Source organism: Symphodus melops, assembly GCF_947650265.1.
Source record: "Symphodus melops genome assembly, chromosome: 8".
Classification (NCBI taxonomy): domain Eukaryota; kingdom Metazoa; phylum Chordata; class Actinopteri; order Labriformes; family Labridae; genus Symphodus; species Symphodus melops.
The window spans coordinates 4,216,357-4,236,604 of record NC_136698.1 but is presented as its reverse complement, the minus strand read 5'-3'; the positions used below and the strand labels follow the sequence as shown (position 1 = coordinate 4,236,604).

The 20,248-nt window shown below is 41.6% G+C and overlaps 1 protein-coding gene across 4 annotated transcripts in view; it reads right to left on the bottom strand.

The window, feature by feature from the left end:
- Positions 1-19,541, bottom strand: part of kank4 (KN motif and ankyrin repeat domains 4) — an 80,939-nt gene extending 61,398 nt beyond the window's left edge. For 2 of the 4 annotated variants that reach the window (XM_079349682.1, XM_079349686.1), the window contains exon 1: positions 19,443-19,541. The gene's annotated coding sequence lies outside the window, so the exon portion shown is untranslated. Of the gene's footprint in view, positions 1-16,168; positions 16,556-19,442 lie in introns of those variants that run through there. The other 2 variants (XM_079349683.1, XM_079349685.1) reach the window with 1 other exon arrangement.
- Positions 19,542-20,248: the final 707 nt, after the last annotated feature.

The window sequence follows — 20,248 nt, the reverse complement described above, 5'->3', positions numbered from 1 at the left end:
GGATAAAAATAACCAAAGAGCCAGGGAGAGATTTTTTTTTTTTTTTCTGCAGACCTCTTTCCATCCATCTGTGCATGCCTGAGTGTGTGTGTGTGTGTGTGTGTGTGTGTGTGTATTTATGTATGTATGTGTGTGCACGCATGGTATTAAAGCTCAGAGGGAGGATGAAGGAGAGAATCAGGTTTTTTTTCCAACATCGATTAAGACGAGGAAGGAAACATGCACACACACTGACAACTTTAATACAGAAGATAAAGGCCAAATATATACAGGTTATCTACAAACCCTACATGTTTCATGACAAACACACAACACACTACATATCTGCCTCAACATGCTGACAAATTGGGTTGTTACTCAGGCTAGTTATTTCTCTCTATATTTAACCACAGTTGGCACAGGCATCCTAACTGGTTTAGGACAAATCTGGGGCTCTGGATGTTGGCCAAATTGCTGCATTTCATAAAGCGGTTGAAATCGGCTTAGTCAGCAGCAAACAATGCACAGCAGTGGTATCGTGACACACAAAAACAAAGCGTCAGTGGGTCACTATTGGTTTGTTTTTGTGCCATGATCAAAGCTGGCAGAGCATGTGCTGGCTTTAGCTATCTACTGGGAGACAGCGTGACCACACAGCAGGAGCAGAGTGTGATGTTCTCAGGCCTGATGGTGCTCACAGGCCTTATTTTTAACCGTTTTATTCAGTTCTGTCCTGACAGGTGCAGCCTGTATCGTTTGCAAGCAGACATTTTGAATAATTGTGGCTCTGCAAAAAAAGTGCACTGTGGCTTTTTTTTCAGTTTAAGAGTTTCCTTTATTGACCTGCTGAAGCATGGTCTGAAACCTTATGGACATGTCACATCTACGTGTGTTTACACAGTTCAACATATCGATGGCGGTATATATAATCAAGAATAGATTGGGTAAGTGAGAAATGTTACATTCCCAATATCTTATGTCAGATCATAAGTGTACCAGATCACGGAACAAACATGCAGAGATGTGAATACAGAAGGTAAGATTGTGCACTGAGCAGTACAGCCATTATGAAACACACAACCACCATCATGCTAGCAGCTCCGTATACTGCAGAGCTTTGAGCTAACTTATAATGTCAACATGCTAACTGAATCACAACAAAATGCTCCAGTGCTGATGTTTAGTAGCTTTATGCTAACTTTGACTTCGCAGAACTGAGAAAAAAAACCCAAAAAAAACAAAACACTACTTGGGTTATATCGACAAGTTTGTCATTTGCAGCATATTTGGTGTCATGGATATTTTGAACACTGACTTGCTGATACTAAATGCAGAATAAAACTGATCAGTTGTAATAGATTCATTTAAATTGTGATGAGCAAATTGAGTAGTGTTTGAAACAAACAGCACATTTTGTGAATCTCACGGTGGCACCAAAAGAGACGACAATCAGAAAAGTGATGAGGATTCATCGTCTGGGGAACCAAATTATTTCTAGAGATACAAAATTAATTAATTACAAAAAAAAGTTGGGACATTTCATGAGGGAGCAACCAACATTTCATTCTTGCATCTGCCAAATATCCCAATTTAATAAGTAAAAACAGTAGAAAAGTAATAACAGCTATTGCATTTTATTGCATGCAGTTCTTTGATTCAGTATAAATAAGTTACAGTACACCTGTGTCTCCGTTGTAGTTTAATATTGAACATTTCTCCGGGGCTGCTACCACAGGAACCAGTTATTGATTGTAAATTACTTTCTTCTACATTCTGCATGCACCAACTCCTCTTTTCTGTGGTGTTTCTTTTGTATGCATAGAGCTCTCTAACTGCAGGATGTCAGTTCATAAATAACCTGAAACATTTATTAGACTTGATGGTTAAAATAATTCACACTGACAGCTGCCCAAGCCGGCTAATTTGAACAGGAAAGCGTTCTTGTCCATTGTAAATGTGCACTTCTTCCAGAGATTGCAGCGGGGAGAAAAGTAATTTGCTCTGAGGCCTGTTGAGCTCAGACTAGAGTTTCATTTGGAAACTAATGTTGCTGAGGAAATATGACTACCGTGCAAAGAAATCTATTCCAAAGAGTGAGTTTACTGATGCTACTGAAACCCTATTTCAAGATGCCAAATTTATGCAGATCCTGCTCACTCGCTCGCTCCCACCCTCACTGCTTTTTCTTCCCCTTCCTATCTCGGATCTTACTCTCTTCCTCCTTTCAGTCCCTCAGCTCTTTGCATCTGATTTGTTGAAGGTAAAAAAAAAAGAGATGGCTCAGTGTTTCAGGAGCCCACTGCTGACTGATAGAAATGCCTGATTTGGAGGCTGACATGCAGGCAGAAAGATGGATAGTGAGGAAAAACACAGCCTCTGGAATGCTCTGCTGACCTTCTCTCTCTCCTTTTCCAAGTCATTAAGTCCTTAAATGTCTCTCTACCAAGCCTCAATGCAGCTGACATGGGAAAGGTGAACTGTGTCCTTCTCCTCCCATTTTCCATCCTCGTTCAGTCCTTCTCTATCCGTCAAGCACAGCATCATCCCTCCTTGTTTCTTGTTCCTCTACACCTACAGCATTCCTCAACTGCTGCACAGAATAAACACTGCAGGATCAAATGTGTCCAGCAAAATGCATGAGGATGAAAGGCATGTAACACTGACTCAAAACCAGGGGCTCTCTGTTATCTGATTGGCCAACGAGGAGAGCTGTCTGTGGGTTTTAGTAACCGGGGAGAACAGGGAGATGTGACATGTCAGCAACTTCTGGAGCTGCAGGGGCCACGTGAAAGAAAGACCGATTAATCAGCCAGCCGATAATGGCCCATCTTGGCACATGTGATCAGATTTTACTCAATGTTTTCAGTCAGTCAAATAGCCTTTCATTTGAGTTTCAGTGTATATATATTCTCTGTCACCAGCAGGCCGTGCTATATGGATTAGATCAAGCATCATCACCCTCATGTGCAGCTACTTTCCAGTTGAGTGACCATCTTGTCTTCATTTAGCTTTTCCACAAGTGTATTTGAGGGATTAACTCAACAACTGTGTGTATATCTATCTATCTCCACAGATTGAACAAATATCTAAGAAAGATTTCGGCCAATATATCTGTGTCGAATTTTATCCCTCTAATGTCGATATCAGACTTAAAAATCCCTTACCGTTAATATTAGTCAAACGTAAAAGACAGTCAAAAGATAGTCGCATAAAAAAGCTAGGTTATTAGTTTTAGTTATTTGTAAGACTCAGGCTTTATTTTAATCCATTTAAGAAATACAGTAAAAACAAAGCTAAGCTGCTAAGATTCCTTTAGCAGCATTTTCAAAGAAAACGGACAGTGTTTCCTCTTACAATCGGATTTATTTTAAGGGTGACTTCAGGATTTGAGCAGAGGTGCTGCTGCTACTTGACTGCTTGTTGGCACACCGGTTTATTTAAAATTGCAGTCATTTCAACTGAAGATCTTTGAACACACCAGTCATGGTGTAAATCTTACAATCCTGTTTCTTACAAAAAGAGATACTGTGCAAAATGGAAAAGGAGTCTGGGGGGCTAAAGTGACCTGCCTGCAGTATTGCCCTGACACCAATTGAACATGTTTTGGGCCACTATAAAAAAAGTAATGGAAACCCTGAACTGTTTGACAGCAGGCATCATAAATCAAGCAACATCTGTCTCTCAAAATGACAGAAACTAGTCTCTGCTGTTTCCAAAACACTTACAACGTGTTGAAATCGAAGAAGTGATGCAACACCATGGTCAATAAAAATCCCTCTGTTATGACCGTTTTCAAACCTGTTGCTAAAATCAAATATCATTTTGGACAAGACAATTTTACCCCCAGTTTCAACACTCAATTAGTTGCTTTTGTGCTAGTTTCAATTAAATATGTGGTTAAAATGTTTTACAATTCATCACAGTTCTGTTTTACGTACCAGCTTTTTCTTCAAACAGGATTTCCGTTCGGGAACTTCATTTACTATGAATAATGTATTCAAACAGCCCTGATCGACAATCAGCAGAGGTCTCTCTGATGATAGAATCCAGCTGATTGGAGCAATTCATGGTGGGTGTGCTGGTTCAAGTGCTGCAATCTCGTCTGATTGTGTCACAGTGACACCTGCGCTCTCCCTCTCTCCCTTCACTCAGGCCTCTGAATCTCAGTCTGTAGTTGAAGTAGCTCTCCAAAGGATGCATTTTGGTTTTGAGAATACTAAAGGCTGTAAAAGATGCAATGGAGCCCACAGTGCTTAAATCTCCTTGGAAGGAGACAGCCTTTAGATGTCATTTGATTTGGCAGCAGCTTCAAAAAAATGATGACACAGTTTTTATTTTTGACTCATTATCTTAATGTTGTTATAGTTTCAGCTTTCTTTTCATTTCGAGTTGTATCTGTATCAGTGCCTGCCTCTTACCTATTACCTGCCAAGCTGTGTGTGTTGGCTGCCAAGCTGATCCCGCCTGTCTGTCACAAATTAAAGTATTGGCCTGCATAAGCTGCCGTTTGACTAACACTTGGATCCTATTACCCATCGTCAGTAAAACCCAGCTTTGAGCAAATATGACGCTGCATTGATCTGAAAGCGAAAGAAAATGAATTACAGTCTGGGTGATTTTTCTTTTTTAATCCTTTTTTTATAAAGCGTGAATATTTGTACACTTGTGCAGCCATGACATTTTTTCAGAATGAAGCACAAAAGCCACAGCTGCCTTGGTATTTCCATCATGACAGCATTTTTAGTGTTTCTTGCATCATAAACTAAACGTGACAACACAGAAAAGATATGGTTTAGGATTAGCTTTTGAAACACAAATGAAAATGATGCTATAAAGTGCAATAAACAACAGTTCCTTGAGTTCCAAAAGTTCCATTAACACCCATTCAAAGATGTCCATTTTTACAGCAGAAATAAACATGTTTATAACCGGTTTAAAAAGGTGGACCCATTCAAATGCTTTTGATTTTTGCCAGATTTTCTTGTTGTTGTTTTTCTTTTGGTACAGCATGACTTAACTTGTCTGGCAGTCATGCTTCTGTTGGAGCCACAAAATTAATTTATAGTCAGTAGTACACAATGGGAACAGCAATGTCCACATATGTCATGCATGAAGCAATACAAAAAAAGAGAAGAGTGTGCCTGGGCCCTGGTGGGAAACCAGTGTTTTAGCAGCTCCAACGAGACGCTGTGAGAAAGTAAAAAAAAAAAGCACAAACGCATTCACAGGTGGAGCAGCAGACAGGGTTCAGGGCTCATTAAATGTCGTTCAGGCAGCAGCTCCACTGAGACACACACACACCTGAAGCTCATAACCTGAAAACTTCCAACACCCACCACTGCATTCTTGTGCACACACACACACACACACACACACACACACACACACACACACATGCACGTATACAGTCATGTGCAGCGCTCAGACATTCATCTGTTGATCTACATTCCTGAGCTTCATGCAACCCATTAGTGCCAGCTATCTCACCACTATTTCACATGAAAGATGGAAAGAACATCAAACAAGCTTTGCGTGCACACGCACACGCACACGCGCACACACACACACACACACACACACACACACACACACACACACACACACACACACACACACACACACACACACCAAGAAGACAGTGAAAAAATCTTCACTCTGCCCTGTCTTTACTTTGTCCCTGTTTCAACAATTCTTTCTTTGGTCTCTTCTTCACTTCTATCACTGAGCGTCAACCCTCCAGAAAGCCGACAAGAGAAGACTACTTTTAAAGAAACATTACTCTGTGTGTCTGTGAGAGAGCGGGAGACGAGAGCAGAGATAGAGCGCACTGGAAAACTGATTTTCTTTTTCGCTTTCAAATGGGACTCATGAAACTTTTATGAGAAAAAAAAAAGTGTATTGTCATTGGATAGAGGAAACATGAGTTGAGATTAAGAAGGATGTTTGGGAGGTTTGGAGTAAGAGACCAACATGAGTCTGTGCTCACGGCTGCACAGAGGCCAACAAACAATAACTACAAGACATTACACTAAAGAGAAGTCAAGGCACAGAAAACAACTACAAATATGCACAAATCTAATAACAACAAAAAAAGTTCAAGTAATGGTGTCAGAGTCTAAGTGAATTCTAGACAGAAAAAAAGAAACGTTGATCTCTGCCACTGCTGAACTGCAGAGATGGAGGTATTATTCTGCTTTTGGAAATTGGCTGTGTAACAGAGGAGTTCTGCATTTGTCCAAACACTTTTTAACCAACATATCTAAGACATATTCAGAGATCTTTGACTTGCAGGTCACTGTTGGCCTACTGAATGCCACAGCTTTTAAAATACTCTCTTTGGCCTATTATTTGCTAAAAGTAGTCACAGGACTAAATAGAGTCACTCAGTCTGAGTCTGAACCTTTGACAATATTTGAGATGCTACGTTGTGACGAGTTTATACAATTACAGCAGCACTCATTTTTGTTGAAGCCCAAAATAGAAACCTTGGATCTATTTCTGACACCAACCAGAATGTTGCGAACCCTGATTTGGTTTGATAAAACAGTAAGATCGCTCAGAAGTTCCACTTTTGTCCCAGTTCTCTAAATTGTCACATAGCTGTGGTTCCTCACTTGTGCTGTCAGTGACAGCAGTAAGAGGCAATGAAACAGAGGACCACAGCCAGAATCTGTTCAGGTCTATGAAGGTTTTTGCTGTTGTTGTTGTTGTTGTTGTTATTCAATCTGCAAACTCACATGGAACAGACTTATTGTGTGGAAGCAGCCGAGTACAAACAGTGCTGATGTAAAGGACTAAGCTTTGGCCTTGTAAACACAAGCCAGCATTCTTTCAGTTCAGCTCATGAACCTATATGGCAATACTTCTAATCCGGACTGGGCTGCACTCCTTAAAGAAGGCGGCTTGGGTTCAAATCCAGCCTGTGGCTCCTGTCCCACATGTCATCCTCCACTCTCTCGCTCCACGATTTCTGACTCCCACATCTAGAGAGGGAATCTCTATCACAAGGTCTTAGAGTTGGCTGGAATGCTTTAATGTCCGGCTCAGAGACAGAGCCTGTAAAATGTTTATCTCAAAGGTGAAACACAAGACAGATGTTGGCGGGGAAAGAGTTATGAAGAAGAAAGACAAAAACACCAAGACCTCACGAGAACAACACTGTACTGTGTCCACAATTCATACATTTCACCCACATGAGCATCCAAATTATTCAGATATGCACTCTATCTTCAGATCGCCACACACACACACACACACACACACACACACACACACACACACACACACACACACACACACACACACACACACACACACACACACACACACACACACACACACACACACACACACACACACACACACACACACAATAACACTGATGCAGGAAGTTTCTCCCTCCTTCAGCCAGCCAATTGAAACACAGCATTTTGACCATGCAGGTTCCATTTAGGAAGTCACGTGTTCAACTCTCATTCTGCGCTCACCGCTCCTCTCACGACAGCCTCTGTTTTTTCCTGCCTGTCAATGCCAGGAACCCATTAAGGAGCAGTGGTGGGGACACAACTCAGGGGAACAATGTGGGGATGGACCCGGCCATTGTTCCTTAGTGCTGCTCATCAAGAAATGTCCGTGTTTTATTTCTGGCTGAGCTGCAGTGCAAGACCTCGTGTTAGATTCTACCTGAAAACCTGTCGGTATAAATCATAGTTCTGCTCTTCAGACACTGGGAACTGCATCCTGAGCCAAATCCTTTAAGGGCTGAACCGACATATTCGACAGCACTGACTGCACGGCACAAATACGTTTGTAAATGTGCTATACAAATGAAATTGAATTTGAAAATGTGAATGTTTATTTATACCATCATATTATCAGTACATTAGGAACTTGAGGCCATTAGTTGGACCAGAAAACAATCAGTGAAGGAGCATTGATTTTTTTTGACAGAAGTACATCTGACTCTGCTAAGAAAGTTGGCGATATTCCCTTTTCAGCTGCTGATGTAAAACAATCGTCAAACAACTAAGCAAGGGACAAACGGTTTTATTCCCATCCATATACTCCAAAATTACGTTAACACCTTCAGTTGACACACAATTGCACTTCTAGGGTCTGTTGGGCAAACATTCATTGGAGGGTCCCTCCAACTAGTGTCCATTATTATTTTTTATAATACTTAGCAGGGCATTGAGAGTAAGTGCTGTCAGATGGGGCCACATTAGGGAGGTTTCCTACTGTCATTGCAAAAATTGTACATTTTGAGGCAATGCAGTTTTGTCAGTCACTTGATGGACTCAGGCATGAGGCTCCCAAGCAGCTGCCTGCCTTGAACTGTTGACAAGCAGCACCTCTGCTGACAGGGCAATAAAGAGAGTCTGCTCGTCCGTCCAGATGTGCATTTCTGCTGTCCGTCTGACCTGGTTCAAAGAACGATGTGGCCGTGCCAGGCGAAGCAACAGTCCACTATACAATGTTATAATGATAATATTTGACTTCATGTCAATATTATGTGTTGTTCAACAGAATCACATTAACAAAAGAGCGGTGAAGATCATAATGGTGAAAAGAAAACAAAGCTGTTTAATTACCAGCACGGAGAAGCTCCCTTCCTCTTGCAGAGGTGAATTCTCCTGATCATATCCTGCTCACTCGGACTTCACGCAGAAGAAAATACAATGGTAGCAGGAGCAGAAACTCTGCATAAAGTCTGAGAGAAAATGTTGCTGCTTGCGTTCACAGAGAATTCAGGAGTTTGGTGCAAAAGTGAACAAGGCTTTTGACAGAAGGTGAAAACCACTCTGGTATCCTCCACTCAAACAGAGTCCAAGGAACAAGGGAAGAGAGCGTATTGTTCCTTTGATGTCCGTAGTTCCTCTACGCGATGAACTCCAGCCCACCTCAGTGACCCTTGTCCAGTTACTCACCCACTCATGCATACATCATGGAAACTCCTCAAAAACAAAGACTGTTCTTCAACTTGATAACCATGCAAAAATATGCACGACATAACCCACTGTGTTTTAAAGACTGGATGTATTTCCAGAGAGTTTGTTGCAAATATGTTGTTTTTTTAGTGCATCAATAAACCTGTTGTTTACTGTACCAGTCTGGTTTTACAAACAAGGAGAAACCTCATAGCGGCTGAAAAGTGAAGTCTAAATGCCAAAATCTGCAGTTTCGAAACTGACCACATGATGCTGACTCCATGCGGTCAGTCCACCTTATAGGTTTTATATAAAAATGCCAAACAGAATACAAATTTTTTACTACAAATTTCAAAGCTGTTTTGCGGTTGAGCTGCACGTGTGCTTTATATTTTTTTCCCCCACAACTTTTCACAGAATCTTTCCTGCGAGCCTGTTAGTATAACTTCTGTGTGCAGTCGGGTGAATTGAAAAAAATTCCCCATAAATGTGCAGGGGGAGATTGATGGCACTCATATTACACGACTGATGTGTGAGTGGTCTGATTATCATGTACAAAGTTAAACTCTTTTCTTCACATCCGTTAAAATACTATGACTGAGATCGATCAAATATAGCACTGATATAAAGAGTCCCTCCTGCCGTCTGACTGGGAAAAACTACCACTGTAATGGTGCATGTGTGAACAGGCAAGTCAGGAAGATTTCAGGTGCTGCCTCATGAGTGAATGCGTAAAAATGGTTCAAGTTACATTAAAATGTACCACAAGCTTGGCCGCTTGGAGTGACAGGTGGGTGCCATCAGCCGTCTGCAAGGCATCACCTCAGCTAATTGGAGTCACTGAACGTAACCTTTGGGTTGTGTTTGACATGCCGATGCCTTGGGGAGAATTTTTTTTGACAATTAATAAGGCTTAGCTCATTACTTGCTGATAAGCTCGCTACAGAATTAGCCTCAAGCGTAGACGTTAAAAATGACGTAACCTTTTGTTTAAATACGGCCAATTTTAGCCTCACAAAAATGCAACACAGGGAAGGCCTTAATGTTTAACTGTGTTTTATAAAAGACTTTCAAAAAAGCAGTCAATAAACCAATGGGTGATGTGACATATGTGGCTTCGTCATCTTTTGTTACTGTCAGTTTTGAAGTCAAGATAAATGCTCTGTTGGGCTGTATGATCTGCTTTGAATCTTTGTGATCCAGCACTTGAAGAGGTTTTAATGATCAGTAGAATATTTTTCATCAAAGCCGAAGACAACTTAACCTCCCCGATGACAGACATCAGAGTGCTTCAAGACAAGTAGGTTTCCGCTTTAAAGATACTGTAGGTAAAGAAAGGAACAGCCCATGGTTGGCAGCTACTTTTCAGTCCTCAAAGTAAAATTGTGCAGTATACGTAAGAATAAGCCATTCAGCTAACTAGACTGAGAGGAAATGAGTCTAAACCAATAGTAGATGTTCAGGTACACTGAGGACAGAGAAGGTCAATGGTAATGTCTCGTGTTAGCGGCTCATTTATATGACACAATGAAAGCAATGAGTCAAAGAGTCGGTGCTTTGTTCAGATCTAAACCAGCTGACATTCCTTTTAAACACAAAATGTGCTTTCAGGGCAGATAAAAGAAATCTGCCTACCTTGGCATCGACTTCACTTTCTGCTGGCTTCTCTCCAACAACGGGCTGGATCGACATCAGCCACAACAAACTCAGGAACTGTCAGCCGGCAAAGTGCTGACGTCTACCAACAATTGATTTGGTTAAAAGTAAATAAAGCCTCAGCCTTTGTGCTTCATATACATCTTTATTTTACCTTTCAGCCTAAGGTTTATATCTTCAGTGTCCTTTTCTTTGGCCCACCTCAATTACGTCTTGGCATTTTGTGGGTGGATGTTTCTGCTGCTGAGGTGGAGAGTAACAAAGCACTTACACTTTATTACTGTATACTCAATACTTTGCTTTGTTTGTTTGTACTGTATATTTTGCTCGATGTTGCGAGCTTTGTGTCGTCTTCGTTATGACCTTATCTGGTCTGATCTGGCTTTCACGTTTATCTGCTTAGGATTTTTTTTTCTTCTGAAAACCTTAATTTCCCCGACATTTTATTACAACTATCTGTACTTTTACTCCTTTTATTTCCAAACCCATTTGCTTCAAAATGTTCACGCATTTACGGAATCACTTATTTTAAATTGGCCTCATGGCGTACAGCCGTATCAACATCGCTCTAAATTTAAGCCTGAATAAATATCATAAAATAAAACATCAGTCCTTGGTACATTGGTCCGTGCATATGAAGCATGATATAATTAAAAGCAGGCAACATATAATTATGACAATGTCATTAACTTTCAGGATGAAACAGACTAAATAGGCAGCTCTGCATTGTTCAGGAGTGCAACAACAACTTGTGATGTTATACAGATGTGATGATGTGCAGAGGTACTGCAGCAGAGGTAATATTCAGAAATTTGAGTTTACTGACCCAAAGTCCAGTTAGGCACCTCCAGAGGACTACTTAATACTTTAATACTGTGCTTACATTTTAGAAAGTGTACTTTTTCACTTCACCACACTTTTACTTTCGTACAATTCTGTTTGTTAGCGGGAGAATTTCTACTGCCCTTCAACCCAAACATCTTAGAAATGCAGAGCCACTTTAGGTAAACTTCTGCAAACTCTTACAGTTTTTTTCAAAGTTTTGCCGTCTGTGGGAAGCTGCGGTAAGCAGGACAGATGTGCTGCAGGCACGCGCTGTACACAAACCCCGGGCTCGCTGTGAACTCAGCCTTCTGCTGACACTGATAGGAGAGACACACCTCCAGCTTCAAGACAGCGACATGATGAGAAGGGAGAGAGCTGTGAACGCACGGCACAGCTGAGGAATACTGTGTCAACACACAATGAGATTAGTAGTGCTATCCCTGGGCATTCGCCTAGCTGGTGTGTGTGTGTGTGTGTGTGTGTGTGTGTGTGTGTGCGCATGCAGTCTCCGGGCTCTCATGTATCTGTGTGTGTTCACAGTGAGGGTTTTTTGGCGTCTTTGACTGGCACAGACAGCGAGTTAAGGGAGTCCCCCTCCCGCCTACAGCACAGCTAAGAAGCCCTAAAGCTCCTTAGCCCGGGCCACTTGTATGATAAAAGAGCATATTTTTTTTGTTAACTAAAAAACCCCATGGCGATAAAACAATAAAAAAAAATCCAACATTATGTCGCCCTGCACGGCTCCATCTCAGGCAGACATGCAATAAAGTGTTTCTGAAAGCTCACACATCACAGGCTATTTTCCTAGCTTTGTTTTGACTTTGTAGTGGATTATTTGGCTCTGTATGAAACTGAACACCTTTATCCCTTAAAGCAATCAACTTAGCACACACTTTGTGCACAAACACACTCGGGCTGTGTGGTCCAACGAAGGCGTTTACAGGTTCAGAGAAGCCTTCGGAGGAGTCAGTGGACGTGAAAAAGTCTGAACATAAACCACATGAGCACCGGGCGCTCGGCCAGTCGACATAGCGCACAGACTGGCAACGACTGGCACCAGCCAACTACACACACACACACACACACACACACACACACACATACACACTGCCCATCTCAGCTAACACTAACTGGGAAAACAACCTGCAGCAAACTGCTCTAGACACACACACACACACACACACACACACACACACACACACATCACAAGGGATCGTGTCGAGTGCCATGTGGTTTGTGCTGTGTTGTTGCTCAGCCATCTTTCAGTATAATAATAATCATTGAGACCGTCACTCAAACCACTACAAGAGGAGAAAAGGAGAATGCAGTGTGTGTGCTTATGAGCGGAGAAAAATATATAACATGTTTAAATGTTCAGCGTGAAGCTGTTCTCTGCTTGAGAGCAGCCACCCAAAGATGCTCACTGGAGTGGCTGCAGAGTCTGGATGGGCCCGATCTGTGTGTGTGTGTGTGTGTGTGTGTGTGTGTGTGTGTGTGCTTCAATACACTTTCCATCAGATTAAGCTGCTAAGCCTTTCCTATACAGTTCTACCTAAGGCTAGGTCCCTAATGGTCTGGTTTCCACTGCAGCACCAAACTGAGCCACTTTACTATTCATGACTTTAAAGCCCCTTTTATACGGCCTGCATGAGGCCGCCCTGTATAAAAGGCATGGAGACAGAATGGCGGTATTTACAGATGTGAGTCGTATGTAGAAATATGGCAGTGGAGAGGACCAGACAGCCCTGAATGTGTGTGTGTGTGTGTGTGTGTGTGTGTGTGTGTGACACTAATGATGTATCTGTTCATGTCCCGCCTCTATTCTTCCCTAATGAAGGCATGCTTGATACATTTTACAGACTGTAGAAAACATGCAGGTCACGTGTTGGTTTCTGAAGTGGTATTTTGAATGATAGTGGGCACCATGTTAGAAATGCTCTCTCCACCCAACTTCTGATCATTCTAGACACAAAGAGTTTGAGATAAGGCGGGCCTTAAACCTACTGTTAGAAACTACAGCGTGCCCCCCTAGCAGTCAGCTCCAGCACGCCCCAGGTTATGCAAAATGTGTGTATTCCTCTCCACCTTTGTATAATCGAACCAGAGGCATTACAAACATGTCGCTCCCTGTACAGTTATAACCAATAAAGAAATCAGTGAATGACAATTTAGTTTTTTTAAACCAGGCTGTTAACATGTTTATTTCTGCTGTATTTATTTTTTTATTTTTTTATCCACGACTGCATTGGTTTCTTTTCCAACTCCTGAAGTGGCTGCTTTGTAAAATGATAATGTGCAGCAGAAATATGAAGCCTTTCTTTTGTTTGTTTGTTGTTGTACAATTTTTTTTTGCAGTTTTCTTTTCTTCTTAGATTTGTTTTTTTCGGCTTTGGCCTTGTTGAACAGGACAGTTGAAGACAGATGAGGAGGAAATGTGGGGAGGAGAGAGTAGGGATGACATGCATGAAATAAACAATGTATTTTTTATATCTGTTATTCCATATTTACAAAGAGGCTTTATGCATTATGTTAAATGCAGAGCTGCACAGGGTAAATCATGGGGAGAGGTTGATTAGGGTGGATGACACTGTTCACATTTTACAACATACATAGTCAAAGTTTGGGTACCAAGCTTAACGCTAAAAACAAGACATTATCCAATGGGTGCCAACGACTTCTATTTTTGTTGCCATGGTAACAATACAGGCATCTGCATTGTTTGCTTTTCACTAGTATTGTATCATAGATTCATATTCTGGGGTACATTACAGATGGTTGGAAGCTCGGTGCATCTTATGGGGATACCAAAGCTGAGTGCTGTTGAGCGTATGAGACAACAAAGACCGGGACAACTCAACGATGCTGGTGTTCATCGACAGAGGAACAAAAACGATCAACCAAAACTGATGCAGGCAGTAAAGTGTCAACTAAATATCAGGGTTTTGCCTCCTTCAATATTTTAGTAAGGTATGACCTGCAAACACTGCCCCTTCTTGCTTATCCTAAGATTTTAACCAGAACTAAAGGTTTTGTCTGAGACATTTCTAGGACACAGTGAGGCTGACACAACTGGGTGCAGGTAACCTTTTAAATGTGTGTGTGTGCATGTGTGTGTGGAGCGGAGAAAAAAAAAAAAGGGTGTTGTTTTGCAAAGATTTCCTGAAAAGCTGAATTCACAGACCCACTGTTTAACAAGATGCAGTGTACTTTTTGTTAATCACTCATCATGACACCGTGAGAGCGAGAGCCACCAGCGTGTGAGCTGGTGTGACTCACCTCTCAGCACCTCTGAGGAAATCACACTGACACACACACACATAACACTCGCGCACACACAGCAGGGGACTGTACTAATGTGGGTCAGTTATATCTCGGAGGACAGTGAGTGTGTGTGTGTATCTGTGAACAACATTGTGACCTTTAACCTCAGCATGGATGATGAGTTCTTAATGCTAATGCAGGACAAATACACACAGGTTGTATACACACAAACACACAAAATGACACGGTGTAGACATGGCCCCTGTAACAAGAACACTTTGCCTTTTTAATGTTGTGTAGCTGCGGTTAGCCAACCAACCATGGCCAATGCTCTGTGGCAGGCAGGCAAGCAGAGCAGTGACCAAGTCTTAACGGAGAATAAACGCAGAGCACGTAAGAGCAGAGATAGAGAGAGATGGAGGGTTTGCACTAAAGAGAGAGAGAGAGAGAGAGAGAGAGAGAGAGAGAGAGAGAGAGGAAGGAGGAGAAAGAGGGGAAGCAAGGGAGGCTATATGCAGCAGTGTGAATGCATGCATATCGCTCTGAAGCAACCATGCAATAACTGCATATATGACCTCTCTAAACAACAACCATCACATGGCATTTCATCTCTCCTCCTTCCATTGTCCAGCACTTTCTGCAGTATGCGTTCATTGTCACTGCATGCACGAAACAGACAACTGTCGGTAGAAATGTGGATTTTACTGAAACCTGGAATGCTTAAAAACACACCCAAGAGAAAGGATCAACAGTTAAGCGACTTTAAAAACGAAGCGCAGGGAAAAATGTGAGGATTAAGAGAGAGATTCCTTTTTGTCAGTATGCTTTAACACGTGTGCGTGAAGATGAAAGTGCACGCTTCGGTTGCAGCATCTGATTACAAAACAGATGCAGAAGAACCCAAAGCTCAGGGCCAAAGCAAAACATCAGCATACAGAGAGAGAGAGAGAGAGAGAGAGAGAGAGAGAGAGAGAGAGAGAGAGAGAGAGAGAGAGAGAGAGAGAGAGAGAGAGAGAGAGAGAGAGAGAGAGAGAGAGAGAGAGAGAGAGAGAGAGAGAGAGAGAGAGAGAGAGAGAGAGAGAGAGGAATGAATAAAGCTGGAGTCATTATATCAGCATGGCTGAAATGTTTATATTATAAAGGGCTGCAACTTGTGTTAAATGGCATTGTGGATTTATGTGCCTACTTACACTTAATCGATATGACGTTTTTTAAATGCCATCAAGTCTGAGAAAGGCTCATCACAATCTCCTAGAAATATTCAAATTAATACATTTCTCCAACCAGCCAATTTAAAACTCTTGAAATGACAAAGAAGCAAAGATGCAGCCAGCAAATGATTTAATTTCTGCTTGAAAAACAAGTGAAATGATTAAAGTACTTGATAATAAATGAACACAACTGGAGCCCGAAAGGATAAAAGTAGAAGAGGAGAGGATGAACTACATAAACAGCTTACAAAGGAAGAATAAGGACATGGCAGTAAAATAGACATTGAACCATATCTATCCTCGTCTTACCTCTGCAGCTGCGTGTGTTGTCCTTTGGGACAAAACGGCGTATTGAGGAGAGAAAACTTCAGCGTCAGCAGCACTGCCACAGATCCACACTTTTAGCTCTTTCTATAATGATACATAAATCACAACCTTTAAGCCAAACTTCAGTCCTCAAGGACGGGACTCAGTCTACCTGCGTAGGTATGTGTAAATGTATCCTGGATGGTACTGAATAGCGGTGAGTGAAAGGAGAGTACTACGCTAGAGGGCAGAGACAGGCCGGCTGAAACAGGAGAGCCGGGAGAGGAGAGAGCAGACTGAGTAGGATGGAGGAGCGGCTGCTTCCTAACATCAGAGCGGCCGGGCTGGAAACACCCACCTCCTCCTCAGCATGTAGCGAGACGCTCTGATGCTCCACAGTGAGAGAGAGAGAGAGAGAGAGAGAGAGAGAGAGGACAGAAGATCCCTCCGTGCAATCTGACCTGATATATGCACATGCATGCAGTGTTATGCACACATGCGTAGACTCATGAAGGATCTCATTAAACCGCCTCTACAGACAGACACACACACACACACACACACACATATTAGCGCACACACACACAACACACATGAGTCGAGACTGAACAGAGTGTGTTTGAGATGTCTACTGGGGCTTTCACTGAAAATAAATAAACAAGCTCATGAGGAGAGCAGAGCAAAAACAGCCCTTAATGAGCTGAATTTAACGCTCACTAAATCGAATTCAAGTTAAGGCACAGAGCTCAAATTGTAAGTCGATCTTGGAGTGGGAGGTCACATGTTGACAAAAAAAAGTATAAAATACAGGAAAATAAAACCTGAATCCTCGACTTTTAGCTTCTTCAAGTCCACCAAAAAGCCTTCAAATGAAAAAATCTGAGGTATAAAAATCCTCCAGACTGAGGACCTGACCCTTCTTGGATGTTCATTGAAAGACATTGCCTAGTTATAATAGCAATGAATTGAATGTTTGACATGTTTTTTGTTGGTTTTTGACATTTTTTGTTGATCAGCTGTTTAAAGTTGTCTGTAAAGTAAAAAGGTCTAGCTTTTTGTTTTAAGCATGTCAAATGCAGGTCTACTCTGTCTTGCATTAAATGCCCAAGGTATGTCTGTTTACAAAGCAAACAGAGGCAGTCAGCAGCAGCCGCTAGCTAGCTTAGCCTCTAGCACAGAGACCAGAAAAACAGTTTGCCTCCATGGATCCATCACACAATCCTGAAAGCATTGCAAAAACCCAATAATACACAATTTATCAATATTTTTAATTTAGTAACAAACAAAAAAAACCAAGCGTATAATGTTTCTACTTTGGCTTTAACGATGAGTTAGCCTATGTCCTTGATTTATTGCCCCAAAATAAAGGATCAGGACAAACTTTACTGAACGGGGGAAATGTGGGTTACAGCAGCTCAAAAACAGAGAACATTTATTATTACGTGTGCTGCTGCCCTCTTGACCACGTCACCCTCATGAAAGAGATCTTGATCTCAACGGGTTAATTACCTGGTTAAATAGAAAAATAAAGAATAAAATAAACAGTGTCAATAGCTAAAAAGTAAAAAAACAAAAACGGCTACAAACAATGCGGAAGTAGCGGAAGAAGCAACATAGTTCGCCTTAATGACAATATTTCTCATTATATCAGTGCTACATGCAGTCCAACATGACAAACGACAAAGAGAAGTGAAACATAATGCAGCAGTTTAATTGTAAAGTACTTGTGAACAGGTGTATACTAGCATCACTATTATCTTATAGGAAAGACAAGCCTTCTTGTGCGTACACAGGTTTGATAATGGGAGGTAAACTGAAGTCGACTTTAGGACACGCCTCTCATTCTTGGAGTGCACCTTTGCCTATCGCTCAACATGCTTTCATTTCCCCCTCAGAGTCCTCTCCTCAGAGAGAAGGTGGGGAAGGCTGGAGAGGCTGCAGATGGTGGGGCTATTTTGCGTCATGGGTCAAGAGTTTGAGCTACCACACCACCAACCTCTGCTGCTCCGTGCCTCCTGGGACAATGCCTGCCTTGATGAAGACCAATTCCAGTGTGCCGTGTATGCAGAATGGCCCTCATTACGACTGCAGATTAGGGGTTAAATTCTTGTGATATCAGCCAGTAGGTGGCAACATCTCTGAAAATGACTGCATGCATACAGGAGGATGGAAACATCTGGAGATAATTCCTGATCAGTCTTCTTTTCTTCTCAAGTTATATGTCCATCAACATGTCCACTGACCTGCTTTGTTGTCTTAAAATCTGGTTGCATTTAGTGTGTCACAAAATATCTCATTAAAAACCAAAGACTTGTGTGGATTTAACTGTGTAGCATGTAGCTCAGGAAATGGATGAAAGGATCTGCCATGTGAGTGAGAGAGAACAAAATCCTCCCTTTGAGAAAATGATGTTATCAGGAGGTGATGACGGAGGTGAAACACAGTAATCCCCTTTTACAGTAGTCTACATCTCCTGGCTATGATTTGGATTGGGATGTGAGTGCACCTCCCCATCAGTCCTCCTTGTTAAATTTGGATAAATCAACCTCTGGTTATTACATCTGTAATGAAATCTATTCCATCACGGCAATTATGAATATTGCATGTGGGGTTTGAAGATAATCACAGCCAAATTCAAACAGTGCTGGTACAGTCATTTAGTTAGGAAATGTATAGTTAGAGGCAACTCAGAGCAGGAGATTGTAAAGATATACACAGTCAGTAGATAAACACTCTGTAGCTGCATCACAGCCACAGCTGGGGGAGGGGGAGGGGGGGCTTCAGACCCACAGGGAGTCATGTACCTCCAAACTACTCCCATCCATTACTGAACCCTTACTGCAACATCACTTGATCCCCAAGCCAGAAAATAAGTGGATTCTGGAAGCAGTGGCTTCTGCTCATCGATACAGTACATGTTTGGTGCTGAGCAAGCAGCCACTCTGCAGCAGCACCAGCAGAAGAGGTTCGTCCTACATAAATACCACCATACTGACAAATGCCTTCACAAACTGCATGCATGCAGGAAACGTCACACCTGTCAATTTTCTTTTCTTTTTTTTTTTTACGCTGCATTCAGTTACTACGATCCTCCCTGTGTGGCAAAAAGGCACGTCAGCAACAACACTCTGCAGCCCGTTCAAAATCCACACACACACATGAACAACAACCGGCAGCGATGAGACGCAGCAGACATTAAACGATACACTTGAGGGGAAAACATTTGTTGCGTCATCTGTTCAAACAGAAAGCAGAAAGATCTGAAATAGTATCTTACCGTGAAGATCGTGGAGGAGAAGCCTCTGCTGACTGTCAGATGAGATGCTCCAGTGGAAGTGCTGGACAGTTCAACCTTCATTTTCCATGGAGAATGTCGCCCCCTGTTGGTCAAAGGTGGATACTGCCGTTTTAAACACTTCACCGTGACGAGGTGTTGAGTTTCGTGTATTTATGATAATAGCAAGCAAATAAATAAAAACATAATAAATACAAATATCTTCATTAAGTTTATTGAACAATATAAATGTAGCTATACATATCTTAATAAGCTAATGTGAGGCCCTTAAAATGTTCATGAGTAAAGTCTGCTTCAATCTTCTACAATTGTATGGGCCTACCTAATGTTCCTCAACTTAATCGACAATATGCTGTTTTTACTGACAACAGCAATTAACCCTCGGATTTAGGTTTCTGCTTACAAAATGATATCTATGTTAAAAAAGGAAGAAGTTATTTTAAATAAGTGTCGTTGATTTGGTATAAGTTCACAGGTGAGGGTAGGCTACTACGTTATTTGCTTTGAACAGAGCAGCTGCAAACATGAAATTATAATAAATATACCTTTATTATAATCAAAATATACATTAGTCATTGCTTTTGTTTGTATGTAAATTATTATTTTTTTCTAAAATTTTTAATTCATGAATTGAATTTATAGTGGAGCATTTCTACACACTGAGTTATTGCAATTCTTAAGTCAGTCTCAGTTGTTCCACTTGTAAATGTCAGACTGGATCACCTGGTTATGTGATTCAAAGTGGTTATTGTCACATTATGGTAAATCTAACTGATGATGTGATCTGT